General features: G+C 34.0%; 1 long non-coding RNA gene across 1 annotated transcript in view; it reads left to right on the forward strand.

Moving 5' to 3' along the window:
- Positions 1 to 18,051, forward strand: part of LOC309842997 — a 50,871-nt gene extending 32,820 nt beyond the window's left edge. The window contains exons 2-3 of the long non-coding RNA XR_014299901.1: positions 15,358 to 15,454; positions 17,094 to 18,051. This is a non-coding gene — a long non-coding RNA (uncharacterized lncRNA). The remainder of the gene's footprint in view (positions 1 to 15,357; positions 15,455 to 17,093) is intronic.
- Positions 18,052 to 19,650: the final 1,599 nt, after the last annotated feature.

Here is a 19,650-nt window from a genome sequence, read left to right on the forward strand (position 1 = left end):
AGAATAACTTATAAAACAATCTAACACACTGCATTTCAAATATTTTCTATGTGGATAATGTGTTTCAGAGTCAGTTCTAACAAGAAAATCATGCATTTTATAGAAACTTTCTTTAGATCACCATATTAAAAATGGTTTCTTGGAGTCTCCCAGAATATTTTTCTAAAATTATGGTCCCTCAGGGTCTTAACATAATGTACCAGGATAGATTTCAAAAATTTGCGTAAACTTGGAATATTTTATAATTAAGCATAAGATGCCTGATGACATCATGGAAGTGGTATCAGCTTCAACCAAACTTATATTCAGAGGGAAACCTTTGTAAAAAAAATAAAATAAGATGCCATTAAAATCACAAAAATGTCTTCAAGTTCCTCTTAATTTAATTGTCTTCCTATCAGTGAGCCTTTGTGAGTATCTAACTCTTTGCAAATTCCTGGCTAGGCCACAGGAAAAGAGAAAGAGGTGTAGATCTTCTGTACTGTTCTATCGTTCACCAATTTTCTGTTAGAATGTTAAGCCTCCCTGGGTTAACAGAATATTTTTTAGCATTAAACCTCTGTATGTTTGGAGTTCATCCTCTTTGTATTCACAACATCTTCAAAATCGTGTGAGAATTAATGCCCATGTTATACCACAGAATTCTAAAATAAAAATTATAATGACAAATATATGTGTCAATACAGTAATCACTTCAGAAGGAAAATATAAGTAGACATCAAATAGCTGCTATTATGCCTGTTGAAAGATTTACATATATAGAAAAAAAAAGGAATATAGCGTGAGAGTTGAGCACATTTAATATAGTGTGGTCTAGCTTATATGAATTCTCCCTGCCTGTTCCCTGATCTGTAATATGGAAATAACAGTAATTTTGTTTTGGTAGTTTTGTTGTGAGGACTAAAGTAATAATACATGAAAAATAGCAGAACTGCCTGGTGAAGCTATTGTGTTATGGGTATTTCATAATGTGTTGTAATATTAATGAAACTGTGGCAAGTTATTCAAAGTAGAAAATAAAAAATAATTGTGTCTATTACGTATGATATTCTTTGTTGATAGATGTTGTTGTTGATAGATGTTGTTGTTGTAGATAGATGATGCTCCCATTGTTAAGCATCATCTTAAGTATGGTCTTTGGTCTCAAAATGAAGCTATGAAAAATTTTATTCTGTATGTCTTTAATTGTGACTTTTTTTTAAGATTTTATTTATTTATTTGACAGACAGAGATCACAAGTAGACAGAGAGGCAGGCAGAGAGAGAGAGAGAGGGAAGCAGGCTCCCTGCCGAGCAGAGAGACTGATGCGAGACTCGATTCCAGGACCGTGAGATCATGACCTGAGCTGAAGGCAGCGGCTTAACCCACTGAGCCACCCAGGCACCCTAATTGTGACTTTTTGATATAAGCATTTTAATTCATGGCATTTTGAATTGTTCTCCACTTCCTTTAACTGCAATTGAAACTAAATTAATATAGAATTCTTCCTAATGGTGTCACCTTACCAAAAGGGTTCTCCCATAAATAAAATACAGGAACACATGCCACATCTGCACAAAGGAAAGAAGTTAAAGGAAGTAGAAACTGTACATGACTTACTGAAGCTGAAAGTCCCCTCAATTTCATGACTATTTGAGCATGAAAATTGCTTAAAAATATTTATGGTTTCAAATGAATAGATTCTACTTGGGGATGTAAGTTGAGGCCTAGGGAACCTTAAAACTTACTGAAGTTTATAACTAGCAGGATCTGTACTAGAAGAAAAATAAGGTTCTATGTATTTATTCTGAAAGTTTGATTTAATAAACAATGCAGAAATTTGAGAATAAGTGTTAAAAATATTTAGGTTTGAAAGAGCTATCTTATATTTACATTTGGCATGCATTAAGTTTATTTTGTAAAGAGGCACCTGGGTGGTTCACTTGGTTGAGCATCTGCCTTCAGCTCAGGTCATGATCCCAGGGTCCTGGGATCAACTCCCACATCGGGATCCTTGTTTGGTAAGGAAACTGTTTCTCCCTCTGCCTGATGCTCCTCCTGCTTGTGCTCTCTGTCTCTGTCAAATAAATAAATAAAATCTTTAAAAAGTAATTTTGTAAATATCATTCTTCAAGACAGTGACACTGAAAATGTATTACACACACAGACACACACACACAGAAAGACACATATTCTCTTCATAAATAATTGCCAAACATATAACTAGAGTTAATAACAATGAAATAAAAACATGGGAGATTAAGAGAGGCAGGAAATATAAATACAAAATATTTTGAGATTGTTTCCAAAATATGAAAGTCATTGGAAAATGCATAATGTGAGGCCTTATTACCAGTGATAATTACCCAGTGAAGAGTGTCATTATTAAGCAAATAAAGTATCTAAAGACAAAAGGCAGTTGGTTTGAGGACTATCACATGATCTCTCACAATAACAACATAAAACATCTAAACAGAGAGAAGCAAAATCGGTATACAGAATGTCTATTAGGTAAGTATGGTATACATGCATTAATTTGTATACAGGGAATTTTTAATTCATAAATATTTTGGTACTGGTGGTCAGGAGAGGAGAGAAAATATCCCTATTGAATTTCTCTATAATTAACCTCTTATTAATGGTGCTGATATAACAACTCTATAATGCTAGACATGGAAGAAAACCAAGCAATACATTTGGCTTCAACCAGTCAAACAAGAGAGGGAAAAATCACCAAAAGAAATAAATTATAATTCTTTGGGTGGCATAGAAACCATGGTTATAAATCCTTATACAATAAAGATAGCATACTATGATACCTTTGTTTAAAAATGTGTATGTCTCCATTACCTTTGAGGGGTAACTTTGCTGGACATAGAATTCTAGAGTTTCTTCTCCTTCTCCTTCTCCTTCTCCTTCTCCTTCTTCTCCTTCTCCTTCTCCTTCTCCTTCTTCTTCTTCTTCTTCTTCTTCTTCTTCACTTTATTTATGCCACTTGCTTCTTGTGTGTATGGCTTTTTTTTTTTTTAATTAACTTACAGTGTATTATTTGTTTCAGGGGTACAGGTCTGTGATTCATCAGTCTTATACAATTCACAGCACTCACTATAGTACATACCCTCACCAATGTCCATCAACCTAGCCACCTCATCCCTCACAACCTCTTCTACTACAGCAACCCTCAGTTGGTTTCCTGAGATTGAGTCTCTTATGTTTGTCTCCCTCTCTGGTTTCATCTTGTTTCATTTTTCCCTACCTTCCCCTATGACCCTCTGTCTTGTTTCTCAAATTTCTCATATCACTGAGATCATATGATGATTGTATTTCTCTGATTGACTCATTTCGCTTAACATAATGCCCTCTAGTTCCATCCACATCATAGCAAATGGCAAGATTTCATTTTTGGTGGCTGCATAATATTCCTGTGTGTGTGTGTGTGTGTGTGTGTGTGTGTGTGTGTGTGTGTATCTCACATCTTCTTTATCCATTTATCTGTTGATGGACATCCGGGCTCTTTCCATAGTTTGGCTATTGTGGACACTGCTGCTAGAAACATTGGGGGTCATGCCCCTTTGGATCACTACTTTTGTATCTTTGGGGTAAATACCCAGTAAGGCAGTTGCTGGGCCATAGGATAGCTCTATCTTCAACTTTTTGAGGAACTTCCATACTATTTTCCAGAGTGGCTGCACCAACTTGCTTTCCCACCAACAGCGTAAGAGGATTCCCCTTTCTCCACATCCTTGCCAACACTTATCATTTCCTGACTTGTTAATTTTAGCCATTCTGACTGGTGTAAGGTGGCATCTCCTTGAGGTTTTAATTTGTATTTCCCTGATGTTGAGTGATCTTGTCTCCTAGCAAGAAGTCTGTCATAATTCTTATTCTTGTTTCTCTATAGGAAAATATCTAGATTATTTCAAAAATGTTCTCTTTGACTTGGTTTACCTGGTGAATTCTTTTTTCCTGGAAGGTAGACTTTTAATATGAAAGCTCTGGATTTATTTTTCAGTGATTGCTTTTCCTCTTTTCCTGCCAAAGACATGAAGGGATCTTTCTCAAATTTTTCCAGTGAGAAAATGGTAAGCGTCCTGGAGGTAAATCTCACTAAACTGTGGCAAAACCCCGAAAAGTTTTCTTCCAGAAAACTAAAAGTCTTCTTCAAGAAGACTGGAAGTTACATCTCAATGGGCAAAGAAAAATTAAAATTGTAAGTTACTAAAATAAATGTCCTAACAAAGGGATATCAAAAGTATATTGTCAGGAAGACTCTTTAAAGTTAGTCAAGCTGCAGGGAAATTTATCTTGGTCAAGGGCTAGACGTAAAAAGGAGTTCTGGTGCTTGAAGCCAGAGAAATCCTGAGTTCAAGAGTGAGGGAAAGGAGAGAGGGTCTTTTAAGGATACTATGGAATTTTATTGGGTCGCCTTCAGAAGTCTTCTAGAAAGGCAAATAAAAAAATGAACATTCAACATGGATGGAACTAGAGCGTATCATGCTTAGTGAAATAAGTCAAGCAGAGAAAAACAACTATCATATGATCTCCCTGATATGAGGAAGTGGTGATGCAACATGGGGGCTTAAGTGGGTAGGAGAAGAATAAATGAAACAAGATGGGATTGGGAGGAGACAAACCATAAGTGACTCTTAATCTCACAAAACAAACTGAGGGTTGCTGGGGGGAGGGGGGCTGAGAGAAGGGGAGTGGGGTTATGGACATCGGGGAGGGTATGTGATTTGGTGAGTGCTGTGAAGTGTGTAGGCCTGGCGATTCACAGACCTGTAACCCTGGGGATAAAAATATATGTTTATAAAAAATAAAAAATTAAAGAAAAAAAAATGAACATTCTTTATTACTTTAAAGACATTTTGTTGATTTTTATTATTTAAATGTGAGTTTATTTAAGGACTAAGTCACAAGGACTCAGATGCTTATTCCTTATTTGTATATTTCAGAATCTGTGCCAGATTTTGAAATGAAAAGAGAGACAGAGATTGATTGATTGATTGATTGTTTTGTGGGTATGCTGACTAACCTTCCCATAAACCCACCAGGATTCTCTTTCTTTTGTTATCTGAGCTACTTTACCATTCCTAAATTGTAGATTGTTGATAGCAATAATGATAGCTGAATTATTCTTTCTGACATGCATACAAGTTATTTATTTCTGTTTTAGGGAAATTATTTCTACCTCAACCCAATTTTGCATCTATGCATAAGTTCTTTTTAGCATCCTTTATCTCTCTCACTGTGTGTGCATTTGTGTGTGTGTGTGTGTGTGTGTGTGTGTGTATGAAAACTTTGGATTCTTTGAACCAGCTTTGACATCTTACTAGTCTCCTCAATAATTAATTAGTTAAATAAAATCTTTGACAAGTTTTTTTTTTAATTTTTATTTTTATCAGAGTCACAGTTATACCCTTTAAAATTAATGCTTTAAGAGTTTACAAGTAAAGAGACACAGGAAAATATCAGACAGCAAAAATCGAGAATATTCAAAAAGTTTCTCATGAGTTAAAGGAATATGAACTACATTAAAATCAAAATTCTTGTATTAGAGTTCTGGAAATCAAGGGGTACAGTATAAATTGTGAGAAATAATAATTATGAGCTAAAATTCTTTATGTTGAGAAAATCTTTCTTTGATTTAAAAATGTACAGGTTTTAAATGAAAATTAGTTAATAATTTTAATGTCATGATTCTTGAGAAAACATTGATACAGAAAGCTCAGACTACCCCAACACAAAGAATAAAATTTTAAATTCAAATTTTGACTTTTAAAAGTCATAAGAAAAAAATTGGATGAACAAATTTAGCCTTATGTCTTAAATACTTTAAATAAGTTTGTCCTGGTGTTTTGGTATTTTGGTATTTTCATCATAATTCTTTATTGTTTCAACTTCAAATGTAGATGTGGATGAAGAAACTTTTCAGAAAAAGATCGTAAGTGAATTTTTAAATTGATCAATAGATTATTATATGATTTTTAAAATATCATCATTAAATGTTAACCTGTCAAAACCCACATAAATCAAACTAAAACTACTCTAAATAAAGTCTTAATATAAAAATCCACATAAAATATTGGCTATCTTAGTTGAAATTACAACTTATAGTAAAATAACTGTACATGGTTGGGCTAGATGTTCACTTTTAAGTGAACAATAGCATACTAAAGAACCTAAAGATTATGAGGAATTAATAAAAATTAGAGAGTCTGGGCCAGAAGCAATAGTAACATAGCAACAGAAAGATATTGTTCTTGGACAGATTTATAAATCTTTAAGTACCATTTAATTCACTAAGCTGATAATTATAGTGTGCTTCATGTAGTGACAATCTGAAGGAATTAATTTAGGAGAAACTAACATGTAGCCAAAATATCCTGAAAGTGTACTTAGTCATATGATTTTTCAACTAAGTTTAGCAAATTAAAACCATAATGCAATATAACTATATCCTTATTAAAATGACTAAAATAAAAAATATTAACTACACCAATACCAGTAAGGCTTTAGGATTCAAATAGTGGCAAATAGCCTACATAGCATAAGGTGTTCATTTATTCATATCATTTTTCATTAAAAGGACAAAGGCTTCTCAGGGAAATTACTAATTTAGGGCTGGAGTAGGAAAAATACAAGAGAAGCCTATAGCAAACTGAGGGCTAAAATGTAGGGAAATGCTAAATAAGTAAAGAATACTTAAAATGCCCTCGTGGCCAAAGCTGAAACAACTTAAGTATAAGATAAGAATAGTTTTGTATTAAAGCCCTTAGAGTAAAATAAATATCCATGAGTATATAATGACATAAATAAATGACTCAGCAAATATATGTGTGTGTGTGTGTGTGTGTGTGTGTGTGTGTGTGTGTGGAAAATAACAAATCTTTCTTACTGAAAAATTTCAAATAAAAATTGTAGAAGAGTTGAATGGTGAAAACACCATTGTAAGAACTGACAGACAGGCAAGATTCACTTGTAACTACTAAAATTAATGGAATAAACTTAAGGGAAGGTGGGATATTTACATAGCCTTAAGCTATCTCTCCCAGCATATTAATTTTTGTGATGATTTTAACACATGTCTGCAAATTCTTTGATACTCCTCCCTCTTGAAGATAGTTTAGTTCCCATTCTCTTGCATTTGGGCTGGATTTAGTGACTCTCTTCTGATGCACAGAGTATGGACAGGAAAGCAATAGTAACTTTTACAGTGGAGAAATCTGACAGGTACAACCTTAACCAAGAGATCGAGGCTAATATTACCAATAGTCAAGATACAAGATATCATGTACTTTCTGATATGATGTCATGAGAATAGCATTTCACCTATGTGACATTAGTCCCCCAAATCTACAAATCCATTTAATCATGCGAAGACATCAGCCAAGCCCAAACTGAGGGATATTCTGCATTTTTTCTGACTACTAATCTTCAATTATGAAATAAATTGTCAAGTTCTGACTGAGTAGATTAAGGAAACCTGATGATGAAATGCAATATGGTATCCAGTTGGTTCATGGCTCAGAAAAGGACATTAGTAGAAATGTTGGTGAAATATGAATAAAGATTATAGTTTTGTTAATACTACTGTACCATTGTTAGTTTTAATAAGGAAATGCATATGTAAAATGCTACCTTCAGAGAAAGCTGGGTAAAGGGTATATAGCAAGTACCTGTACCCTCTTTGCAGCTTTTCTTTAAATGTAAAATGATTTCATAACAAAGAATTCAAGAATATAAACAATCTAATTCATATCCTAAGACATTGAACAAGCATCTTTCTTTATATTTTGTTTGTCACCTCTATTTATGACTAAATAATGCTTTATTAGTTAACACTCTACAAACATAGATATCTTACTCAATTACCTAGCTCACATAGAATGTGTAATGGCCACGTAGGGATAGATTTTGTTCATTCCCTCTTTATCTTGCCATTTTTCAGCATATATAAATTTGAAGTTTAGAAAAACTTCATCTGAGTAAATAACAGAATGTATTTTTGGCACATAAGAGAAAGCAATACATCTACAGAATGTTCATGTTGGTTTGCATGGGTATGTAGTACTTTAGTGCATGCTGTGAAATTAGCTGAGTTACTACAAAAGGTCATCTATCATCATTCAATATGAAATGTGCAAATCTAGAATTAAAGAGTCTTACTTAAAATTTACATGGGAATATATGCAGGGATTGTGATGTTTTCTAAATAATTTCAGTAACATCTACTTACTATTTTAAATCAATTTTTCATGGTTATTGGTGAGATTATGAACATTTTCTGTCCAATGGGATTACATCTGACAATAACATAAATGGAAAAAAAATGGACTGGCCTAATATTAATGTGACCAATACCATATAACTTAACATATTCTGAAATTTTCTAGTTACTCTTGAGAGAGGGTGTTTAATAAATGAGTATGCTTAGACAATAAATGAAAAGAAATCCTCTTTCAGGTAACATGATTTTTTTTCTCTAGTGTTTGATGTAGGATGATGAGCCTAATCATATGCTAAAAAATATACACCTCTTTATAAAAGCACAAATGGTGAACAAATCAGTGTGGTCTTTCTTTCTGTAGAATTCATGTCTAGTGGACAATAGAGATGAAAGAGAAATTAAAAATTGTGTAATTGTAAAATTAATACAATTTTGGGAAGAGCTAGCAGAACAGGAGGAAAACAGGGCTATAATACTTTGAGGAAGTGGACCTGGGAAGCCTTTTCTATGAAGGTGTTAATTAAGCAAAAACATGAATAGTGAAGAAAACCCAGAATGCCAAAACTGCTCCAGACAGAGGTTACAGTATGTGCAAAATTCTTCAGTGAAAAGAGCCTAGAGTATTTCAGGAAAAAAAAAAAAAAAAAAAAGAAAGAAAAAGACAATGTATATAAATTGTAGTATGTAAAGGGAAAGTGTTGGTAAGGAGGTCTACTAATTAATTTATTTATTAGGTCTTTCATTCAACGGATTTTCATTCACTAGTCACCCAATTTTTGGAAAAACATGTGTAATACACCCCTTTGAGGGGCACTTGGGTGGTTCAGCGAGTTAAGCTTCTGCCTTCAGCTCAGGTCATGATCTCAAGGTCCTGGGATTGAGCCCTGCATCAGGCTCTCTGCTTCTCGGGGAGCCTGCTTCCCCTCCTCTCTGCCTGCCTCTCTGCCTACTTGTGACCTCTCTCTCTCCCTGTCAAATAAATAAATAAAAATCTTAAAGAAACAACAACAACAAAACAACAACAACAACAACAACAAAACACCCCTTTGAAGGACTTATGATATGGTGGGAAAGAAGAACAGTAATCACATAGTCACACAAACAATTATAAACACAACTAGTTGATGACCAGATCTTATGAAGGAAAGGCTGTTTTGGGACCTACAGCAGGAGTATTTGACACAGGGACATTAGGGAAAGCTCTAGGGAAGTGGAAATTGTGCTGATATCTTAAAAATTAGTACACTTCATTTGGTGAAGCCAAAATAAAAGCTTTTTCCAAAGGGAAGAATAAAGGTATATAATGAAGATACAGGAAATCCAATGAAATAAAATACAGGAAGCTGAAAGATAGATAGAAAAGGCAGACATAAAGAGTAGAGTGAGGAGAGTTTGTATGACAGGAGTGATGAGGAAGGTTGAAGCCAGGCCTTTATGGCTTTGTAGGCCTCAGCAAAGAGGTCCATTGTTATGGTAAGAGCAATAGGTAGTCTTTCTACAAGAGCAATTCATATGCTCTGATTAAAGTTTAATAAATTTTAGTGTATAGTACAGAGAAAAGGTAAAAAGGGTATATCATGGGTGCCAGTAGACCATCAGGGAATATTGAAATATCTTTTTGCAAGATGCAATGGACATGCTAAGGTTGTAACAGGGAATTTGGAGAAAGGTGGTAAGACTCAAGATAAATCTATTTGAGGGGCGCCTGGGTGGCTCAGTGGGTTAAGGCGCTGCCTTCGGCTCAGGTCATGATCTCGGGGTCCTGGGATCGAGCCCCACATCGGGCTCTCTGCTCAGCAGGGAGCCTGCTTCCCTCTCTCTCTCTCTGCCTGCCTCTCCGTCTACTTGTGATTTCTCTCTGTCAAATAAATAAATAAAATCTTTAAAAAAAAAAAAAAGATAAATCTATTTGAGGTGGGTAGAATAGGTAAGCATAGAAGATGATCCTATGATTCTATTTTAAACTTAGTGAACAACAAGACCCCATTCATCAAGAAGGGAAAGTCCGGGGGTGAGGGGAGTGTAAAGCAACATGTATAAAAAGCAAATTAAAAGTTCTGATTTGAGTTGACTGTGAGACAATACAGTTCAAAATTTCTCAGTTCACACCCTCTTTTTATTTATGTCTCAGCTCAAATGCCACCTCCACAGAAAGTCTTCTGAAAATTCTATCTAAAATAATTCTGGCATCACTTTAACTACTTAAAAGTCTATGACATTTCCTGATATTATGTTATAAACTTTATTGTCATTTTCCTCCAGTAGAATTTAAACTCTGTGTGGTCAAGTACATTGTCTGCTTTTTAAAAAATATATAAAATACCTAGCACAGTTATAGTTAGTATACTTATACTAGTATAGGTAGTTATATGATAGGTAATTAAAAATATGTGAGTGAATAAATGAATGAATGGATGGATAAATGCATAACAAGTAAGTGTAATTGGATAGCACAGGTATAGAGAGATATCTTCTTTTAAACAAAGGTAGAAAAATAGCCAACAACTCTGTAACCAGAACTATACCAACAGAACAGTTATTTCCTGTGTCTGGAAGGGACTTAGATCAAGTGAGTAAGCAAAGGTGAGAAATGTTGTTACTGTTCCTACAAATTAAATTCACAGAAGAAGAAATGATGATTTAGTCCTAACTGTAATGGCATCACTATTTCTATAATTTGGGTTTGAGTTAAATTACTGTAATTCAGTTTAGGTTAAAGTAATGTGTATGACTTGGTCTAAGACTCTAATGAGCCAAACAATCTTGTGGAAACCCAAATTCTGGGTTTCTATTGGATGGACTTTATAACTGGAAAGGGACCCCTTGTTTCTCTAAGAGTCCTAAAATGGAAAAAAAAAAAAAATGTGATACAAATACAATACCAATATTTTACCCAATGAACAAGAGAACAGTAATCTATACAGATAATTTGGGCCAAAATTCTGGCATTTGAAGGTAAGAATGCTTATTTATTAGTGGTAACAAAATTAAAACGGGCAAGCTTTCTGATGTTTTTTGGGGATCATGTAACTAAAAGAACTGATCGAACGGTATTGTTGTACTATACACTTGAACATAAAGGTCGAGCAAACAAAAATTTTAATAGAATTTTGTAAATTCTGTACCTGAGATGGACTATGAAAGTAATCGTTAGCGAAAAAAGAGGAGACCACACTTGGATCTTCTTGACCAACTTAGCAGGAGAGGTAAGATAATCGGAGTCTTGAAAGATCAATAGGAATCCACTGAAGGGAAACAGTATAGAGCTTGCAAAAATTCATGGAGGCATTAAAAACCTTACACACTCAGAAAGTCTTCAAATATTTGTCAGTGTAGATGTGTTTGAGGGATAGCTTGATGTGAGTCTAAAAAGATAGGAAAGCACTGCTTTGAAGGGTCCAGCATGCTCTGTTAAATACAATGGATTTACGCTTGACAAAATATGGTGTCATCATTCAAGGTTTCAAAATAGCCTGATAGGATTAAAAAGTTCTTCTTAAATATTGCCATTGAAGCAGTCTTAATGGCAGAAGAATTAAATTAATCATACCTTAATCCTTAGGGATCTAGTAGGGGAATCCCAGAGTATTGACTGGTTTTATGGGGGAATCTGAAGTTCAACTTTAAAAAATAAATTCATGTAAATAGTAAATATTCCAATCTACTCCATAAACAGTATATTTGCAGATTTTTACAAATTATAACACTTAAACTCCCCTGTAAAAATTGTTCTGAAGAAGAGTTGAAAGCCCCAGGAAAAAAGGCCTCAGTTTATTACCTGGCACTCCAATATGTAACTACTGGGGGAAACAAAGACCAGTTTAAAACAGGACCACAGTATCAAACTGTATCAATTTTGTATCAGTAGTGCATTTTGTCATGTGAAGATTTTTTACTCCCAAAATATGGCTTCTAGAGTGCTGTCTATAGATTTGATGGTATTTTGTAAAATAATATGCTTTGGTATTTTCATTAACTCATAAATATACCATATGATTGTAAAAAACAAACAAACAAACAAAAACCCCCAAACAAACAAACAAACAAACAAAAAAACAAAAAAACAGGACCACACATTTAATTTGACAAACAGAAAAAGAGGTATGCTTAGGATGTTGGTAAAAAAGCTATACATAAGCATATGTAGGCAACTGAAACCAACATAAAACAAAACAGAAATAACAAAGACAAAAATGTTTTTGCTACCAAATTAACACAGGAGCTATTGTGTGTGAAAAAGCTACCTGATTTGAATATTGTATCTATATATCCCTATGCCATATGTGGAAAATTACATTTTAGAGGTGCTTTCTTTAAAGTCTTTAATTTACTTCAAGCTATATTTTTTAAAATTGATGAAACAATATTTTTTAATTGTATGAAACAGTCTTTCTCTCTACTGATCCTATATTATATTACAAAATGTCTTTGAAATTTTAACTTGCCATGTTTACATTTCAAGTACTTCTAAATTCTTAACTTTGAGGAGCATGCAGTCATAGCTAATGGCTCTGCCTCCATTTTTACTGCAAATACTAAAGTAAGGGGTGTCTAACAAAAGCCCTGTTATACTTCTTTTTGCAATTACATTTCTCTTTCCTGAGAAACAGAAAATGTATTGAAAAATAGTAATAAATACACAGTCTCATTTTTGCCACACTCTTCTTCTATACATGAAGAGTTTTTAAATTCTCCATAATATTTAATTCAAATTTATATACTATCTGATACTTGAGGTTCTATGTAGGTCTGAAGTCTTGTGATGTTAAGATATATCTATATTATACTTAATGTGTTAAAACACCTTTGATTTAATGGCTGAGAAAGAAATTCCAAGCAGTGTAAATGAATATCACCAAGTATAAACAGATGTCTCACCCATCATCAACATTTTCTTTTGATTAGGGTAATGTCATGATCCTCATCTTCTAATCACCAAACACTATACTCTCCACATACCTCATACTGCTATCTACAGATTCTTGCATGATATTTTTGCAGATACCCTGCAAAGTTGCTCCAGACCAACCCTTACATACTCCAGAATAGTCCTCTCATCCCATCTGATTCACAGAAAACATACTTCTCACCTTCTTATTTCTCAGTTTAGTTTTTTGGGACAAGTTCCTTCCTTTGTATCATATCCCTTGTAGCAGAATTTCATGGAGGTATGCTTGTGTGTCTTCATGCATATGTACATGTGGATACAGTGAGAGGGGGATTGTCGGGTGCAGCCTCACTTTGCTTCCAAAGCAACATCAAGATCAAAAAGTCTACCCACCATCTGACTTTTCCACATTTGAATCACTCATGCTAATTTCCATTTCAGGAACCTCTTTTCTTTCCAGGAGTCCAGGATCATTCACAGACACCCTTGGGGAATCAGGAGCCTAAGAGTAGTTCAGATCTAGCAGGGTGTATTAGTTATATAAACATACAATTGCATCTGAGATCATGAACATTATGTCAAAAGTATTTGTTGAAGGAAAAAAAAAAAAGATTCATTTGTTAAGAACACAAGTAAAGGAGAAACAAATTTTGCCCACAAGAATTAAGATTTATTTTTAAAGCATCATTTGACATTTTATAAAATGAAACAGTAAAGGGAAAGAAATGAGGGTGGTGGGAGGGATAAGGTGGCTGGGTGGCGGACGTGGGGGAGGGTATATGCTATGGTGAATGCTGTGAATTGTGTAAGACTGATGAATCACAGACCTGTACCCCTGAAACATATAATAAATTATATGTTAATAAAAAATTTAAAAAAATCAGAGACTCTCAAAAAAAAAAAAAAAAAGGAAAGAAAGGAATACTAAACAAATATGAAGAGCAAAGACACAAACAGGGAAATTTGTAAGTTTAGAGAAATGGTTCTCAAATTGGTCCACAGCCATCAACATCACATAATAATTTAGAAAGGCACATTATCAAACCAGTCCAGATTTCTTGATTCAAAAACTCCAGGAACAAGGATTAGTAATTTGTGAATTAATGTGATCCCCAGATGATTTTGAATCATGGGGAAATTTGAGAACTACAGAGTCAGCCTAAAAACAGTCACAACTTCATATATAGTAGTCTCCCCTCCTGAAAGCGGGATATGTTCCAAGACCCCCTGCAAATGCCTGAAGCCATGGGTAGTACAAAACCTTATAAGTACTATGTTTTGTTTTGTTCTTTTTCCTATACATACATACCTATGGTAAAGTTTACTTTATAAATTAAGCACAAGAAGAGATTAGCAACAATATTAATTGAATAGAACTATTATAACATACTGCAATAAAAGTTATGTGAATGTGTTTTTCTCACTCAAAATATTTCATTTTATTATACTCACCCTTGTTGTAATGATGTGAGATGGTAAAATGTCTATGTGATGAGATGAAGTGAAGTGAATGACATAGGCATTGGGAGAAGACATTAGACAACTATTGACTGTCTGAAGATGAATTAAAAGGAGAATCAATCATCTATTCCTGACTGAGGTTGACCAAAACTAACAAAAACATGGAAAGTGGGACTTTGGATAAGAGGGGGCAACTGCAGCTTAAATGTAGGCTATAAGGATGTACTTTGAAGACAGGTGTGGATTTTACCCAGCAGGCAATTAGAAGATATTTGACGTCTTAAGCATAAGACTGACATGTTTGTAACAGTTTCAAACTCATAACCTTGATAACATCACAGATGTTTAGTTAGGCTGGTGAAGAAACAAGAGCACCCATTGGGGAATGAATAAAGCTTGAACAAGAACAAAGGCAGAAATGATGAAGGGTACAGGATAGACAAAAGAGAAACTAGAGATGTAGAATTTCCCAGAAAATGTGTAGTCTTTCAACAGGATTTTCTGGAGACAGCTATAAATTAAAGAAAATCAAATACAGGAAATTATAAGAACCTGAGCATGTCTGATGGAGGGATAAGTTTGCTTGAAGGAGTTTTGTGCTACCCTACAAAGCAAAACTGACATCTTCCACTAATAGCAATGTGCAATGTGTAATATGGAGAAAACAAACCAGAATCGCTGTCTTGCGCTCTGACATTTTCCAATCTGGACTGATGATATATGGAGCTTCCTTTCCATGATGTCACATCTTGTTTTATGTCCATGCAATTCTAAATGTAGTATCATTGTTTTCTTTTAGTGGGAACCAATATTTATGCATCTATTTGACCAAGAAAGATAAAGTGCTCAAACATGTTCTCCGATGCAGTAATGTAAGTGCCAATTATTAAATTGAGGTAGGTGAGAAGAAAAATATAACTAAGTTATTCTACTAATAGTCCATTGTGTTACTGAAATGTCTTTTTTAAAAGCTGTGACTTGTTTGGTCATCATTTAACTCTAAAAAGACAAAAAGTTTCATTTTACCCTCATTTCAATTTTCTCATGCAGTGTGAATCATTGACAAGACATTTTGGTGCCATCCAAATAAATTCATTGTCAGTATTTGGACCATATAATCTAAGGATGCACTTGTATTTCATGAGTGTAACTATTTTTGTCACAAAAAGATTGAGATTTTGTTTATTTTTTCCTAGCCACTTCACAAACATTTGCTCACATTAGAAGCTTCAGGAAGATTCTTTAAAAGTCATTGCCTTACCCACAAGTTGCACCCCTTTTCCTTTTCCCTTCTGTTTCTAGCTGAAATGTGGACAAGACAACTGGAGCTTCAGAAACTATATGGTAAATGAGACTACATTGAAGATGAAAATCATAATGATGAAAATTAAAGATAAAAATGAAGTGGACTCTAATTATTATGATGCTTCCTCAACAGATCTGGATTTTCTAAGCAGCCCTCTTCTTACAAGAGCAAAAAAAATCTTATTTTAGTCATAGTTATTGGGGTTTTCAATTATGGGCAGGAATGCAGACTGGGGATACATTCAAATTAGCCATAAGATGGTGTAGTGTATTTGTTTCCACTATTTCTTCTTCCCTTTTTTTTTCTTTTTTAAGATTTTTTAAAATTTATTTTAGAGAGAGAGAGTGAGGAAGCATGAGTATAGAGAGGGGCAGAGGGAGAAAGAAGGAGACTCTCAAGCAGACTCCCTACTGAGAGAGCCCAGTGGGTGGGTCTGGATCCCACCAGTGAGATCATGACCTGAGTCAAAATCAAGAGTCTGCAGCTTACCCAACTGAACCCCTCAGGTGCCCCTCCACATTTTTTTTTTTTAATCATACTCAGTCAGGTATTCTGGTATCTAAGTACTTTATAGTATCTTTCTTTATCATTAAACATTATATCATAAGTGTCTTTCTATGTCAGATTATTCCACATCACTATTTACAGTTTCACATATTCATTGTAGTTTATTAAACAACTCATCCATTGCAGAATATTTCTCCCTTTTTGTCACTATTGTTAGAAACAGCACCTGAATGTATCAGATTTTCAAATTCTAGTCAGCACTGTGTACTATGAAAAAATAACAGTAACTAATTGATTTAAAGCAATTCAATCAAATGACAGTAATGAAGTGAATGTCAGATAACTTTTTCTATACAGAAATGCAGTATCTTGAGTGAGTCCTCTAAAACCTGGCCAAATATACCTGGGACAGTAAGAGTGGTAAGCACAAAAAACGAATGACCATGATTGTGTGATATGAAGACTCAATCATGATTTTGATGGTACAAAAGCTCATTTTTACGCTTGTAGGATTCCACCAAATACTGGAAAAAAAAAAAAAAGAAATATTTAGGTGAGACTGTTCAGACACAAATTTATTATCTTGTGTTATTGCTTACCATATTATGTATGTTTTGAAGCTAAAATAGCCTTAATTTGCACAGGATATATTAAATCTTTTGTTTGTTTTGATAGTTTAAATGTAATGGATAAATCACTTTGCCAATAGTTCTTGGTTTCAGATTTTTTTCATCACTACACTGGCTGCCTCATACACATAATGTGATGCTGCAAAATGAGAAAACTGACAAGCGAGTAGAACAGACATAATTGCTTGAAATTTAACTTCAGAAAGCAGAAAAATTTCCCCAAACTTCAAAAATGTCGACTTCTTTTGGTACATCATTTGTTGTTATACTTGCTTTGTTTTGTTTGAAAAAAGTAATGTGTTTTATTTGTGCCAGTATCATTTTTTTCTGCCATTGCAGTGTGCACATCCAGACAGATGCAAACACCTTTCAGTAAGGCTATTTTAACCACTCCAAAAAAAAAAAAAAAAAAACGGATCTTTCTCTGATAACACCATACTACTAATAACTAATGCCACTGATGTGGTCATCAGACAACATTGCTTTATGTTATTTATTTTATGTTAGTTTATTATATGGATTCCTTTTATTATTATTTACCCTTTGTGTTGTTATTTAACATTCTGTTATTTTTTTTATATTGAAGTGTGATATATTTATATTTCAAGCATTCAGGGAAAGACTTGATGACCAGAGGGTTGTATATGATAAAGAACTTAGGGTTTACAGTGGATATAATTTCTCTAAAGTTTGCTAAGATCTGAATACAATCCCTAATTCTTAATGCTTTGCTCTCTCTCTTCAATGCACTTAAAATTGTTAAAATAATTTTTAATGTTGAATTATGTGCCTTCATCTGATTGTAAACTCCATAAAGTTACAGATTTTGTTTTCTACATATTAATTATCATAACCCAGTAATTAGCATAACATTTGATACAAAGCAGGCAATAAGTATATATTTTTTTTCAAATAAATGTATAAATGATGGGAAAATAAGGGACAAAACTATAAGGAAATAATGCAAAAGATAAGAAATAAAACAAATGTCATAGAATACAGATGAGATAAAGTTTGTCTTTATGTCTATCTTAGTAGAATGTGATAATAAAATTTCCCAAAGCTGGAAACTTAGAAATACTAGTTTTGTATTACTGGACTTCTAATTTACCCTTTAAGTTGAGCGTTCATAGGAACACAATAAAATATCTTCTTTTTCTTCCAACCAAAGCATACATTTATTAAATAGGGTCCCGTTTGATTTTATATTTCAATAGTATGCAGAGCCATATGGAGATACAGATTCAGAGAAGTTTGGCAGTAAATGTTTATTAATAAGTAGATGAATTTGGGGGTACCCAGGTGACACATTAGGCATCTGACTTAGTTTCAGGTCAGTTCATGATCTCAGGGTTGTGAAATCGATCCCCATGTCAGGCTCCACATTCAGCTCCAAGTCTGCTTGACACTCTCTCTTCCTCTCCTTCTCTCCCTTCCCCCATGTGCACACTTGCTCTTTCTCTCTCTAAAATAAATGTCTTTAAAAAAAATAAGTAGATTGGGATGGCAGGGTGCCTCTGTCAGTTAAGTGGCTGCCTTCAGCTAAGGTCATGATCCCACAGTGCTGTGATCCAGTCCCACATCGTGTTCTTTGCTCAGCAGGGAACCTGCTTCTCCCTCTACCTCTACCTGCAGCACCCCCTGCTTCTGCATGTGCATGCGTGCCCTCTCTCTCAATCTCTAGCAAATGAATAAATAAAATCTTAAAATAAAGTAAAATAAAATAATAAAAAAATAAGTAGATGCATTTTCTTTCTGATTGAAGTAGTAAACTGCAGCAATCTTCATTATAAAAGTACTACTGTATGCCCTATTTATATATATAATTTCTAGTGCTTCTGATGGTGTTTTACCTTTAAATTTATTTGAGAAATCAAACACAGTTTGGTATTTACATATTTTCATTGGATCCATACTAGTGTTGTCTTAGGCACCTTATTGTTTTTGTAAACAAAGTTGCCAATAGTGGAGTGAATGGCACATCCTGAAGAAGCATTTGCAATTTAAAATCATTTAATAATGAATGACAAAATATCTTTTCATGGGGATTATATTATTGTGATCATGCTGTCTCCAGCAACACAGTATTAGTTCCGATAACCTAATCAATCTCTGCTGTGAAAGTTAATATACTTAAGAGTTACAAGGATATATCCTCTTTGTGCCTTCTTTTCTTGTATTTACAAAGCACAAATCTGAAAACATAAAAGAAACTATTTATGCCAAATTGATATCTGGAAACTTCTAATGGCTTCCAACATTGCCTTTCAAAGTTGACTCGGTAGTCTTTTTTTAGTCACAAGTACTAAGTTGTATTATACTATTCATACACAGCTGTCTAGGCATCCTTTGGCCCCATAACATACCCTGGTATGAATAAGCAAATTTTGCCAAACTCTGAATTTCTCTTCAATAACTAGCTGGATGGTCTTGTGGAAACCGAATTTGTGATCTTGGTCTAATGAGCACAAGATTGTAATCCAATGAGCCAAAGAGTCTTAATCATCACTTTCCATTCTTACATGGATTTCTCTAATGCATTTACTCTAGATAGGGCTGGCCACATTGAGCTTCCTATGGAAATAATTGGCTGTTAAGAAAGGAAACACTGACTGATATGTTCCTTACATGTTTAAGACACTATTTGTAA

This window comes from Mustela nivalis (assembly GCF_964662115.1).
Source record: "Mustela nivalis genome assembly, chromosome: 1".
NCBI lineage: Eukaryota > Metazoa > Chordata > Mammalia > Carnivora > Mustelidae > Mustela > Mustela nivalis.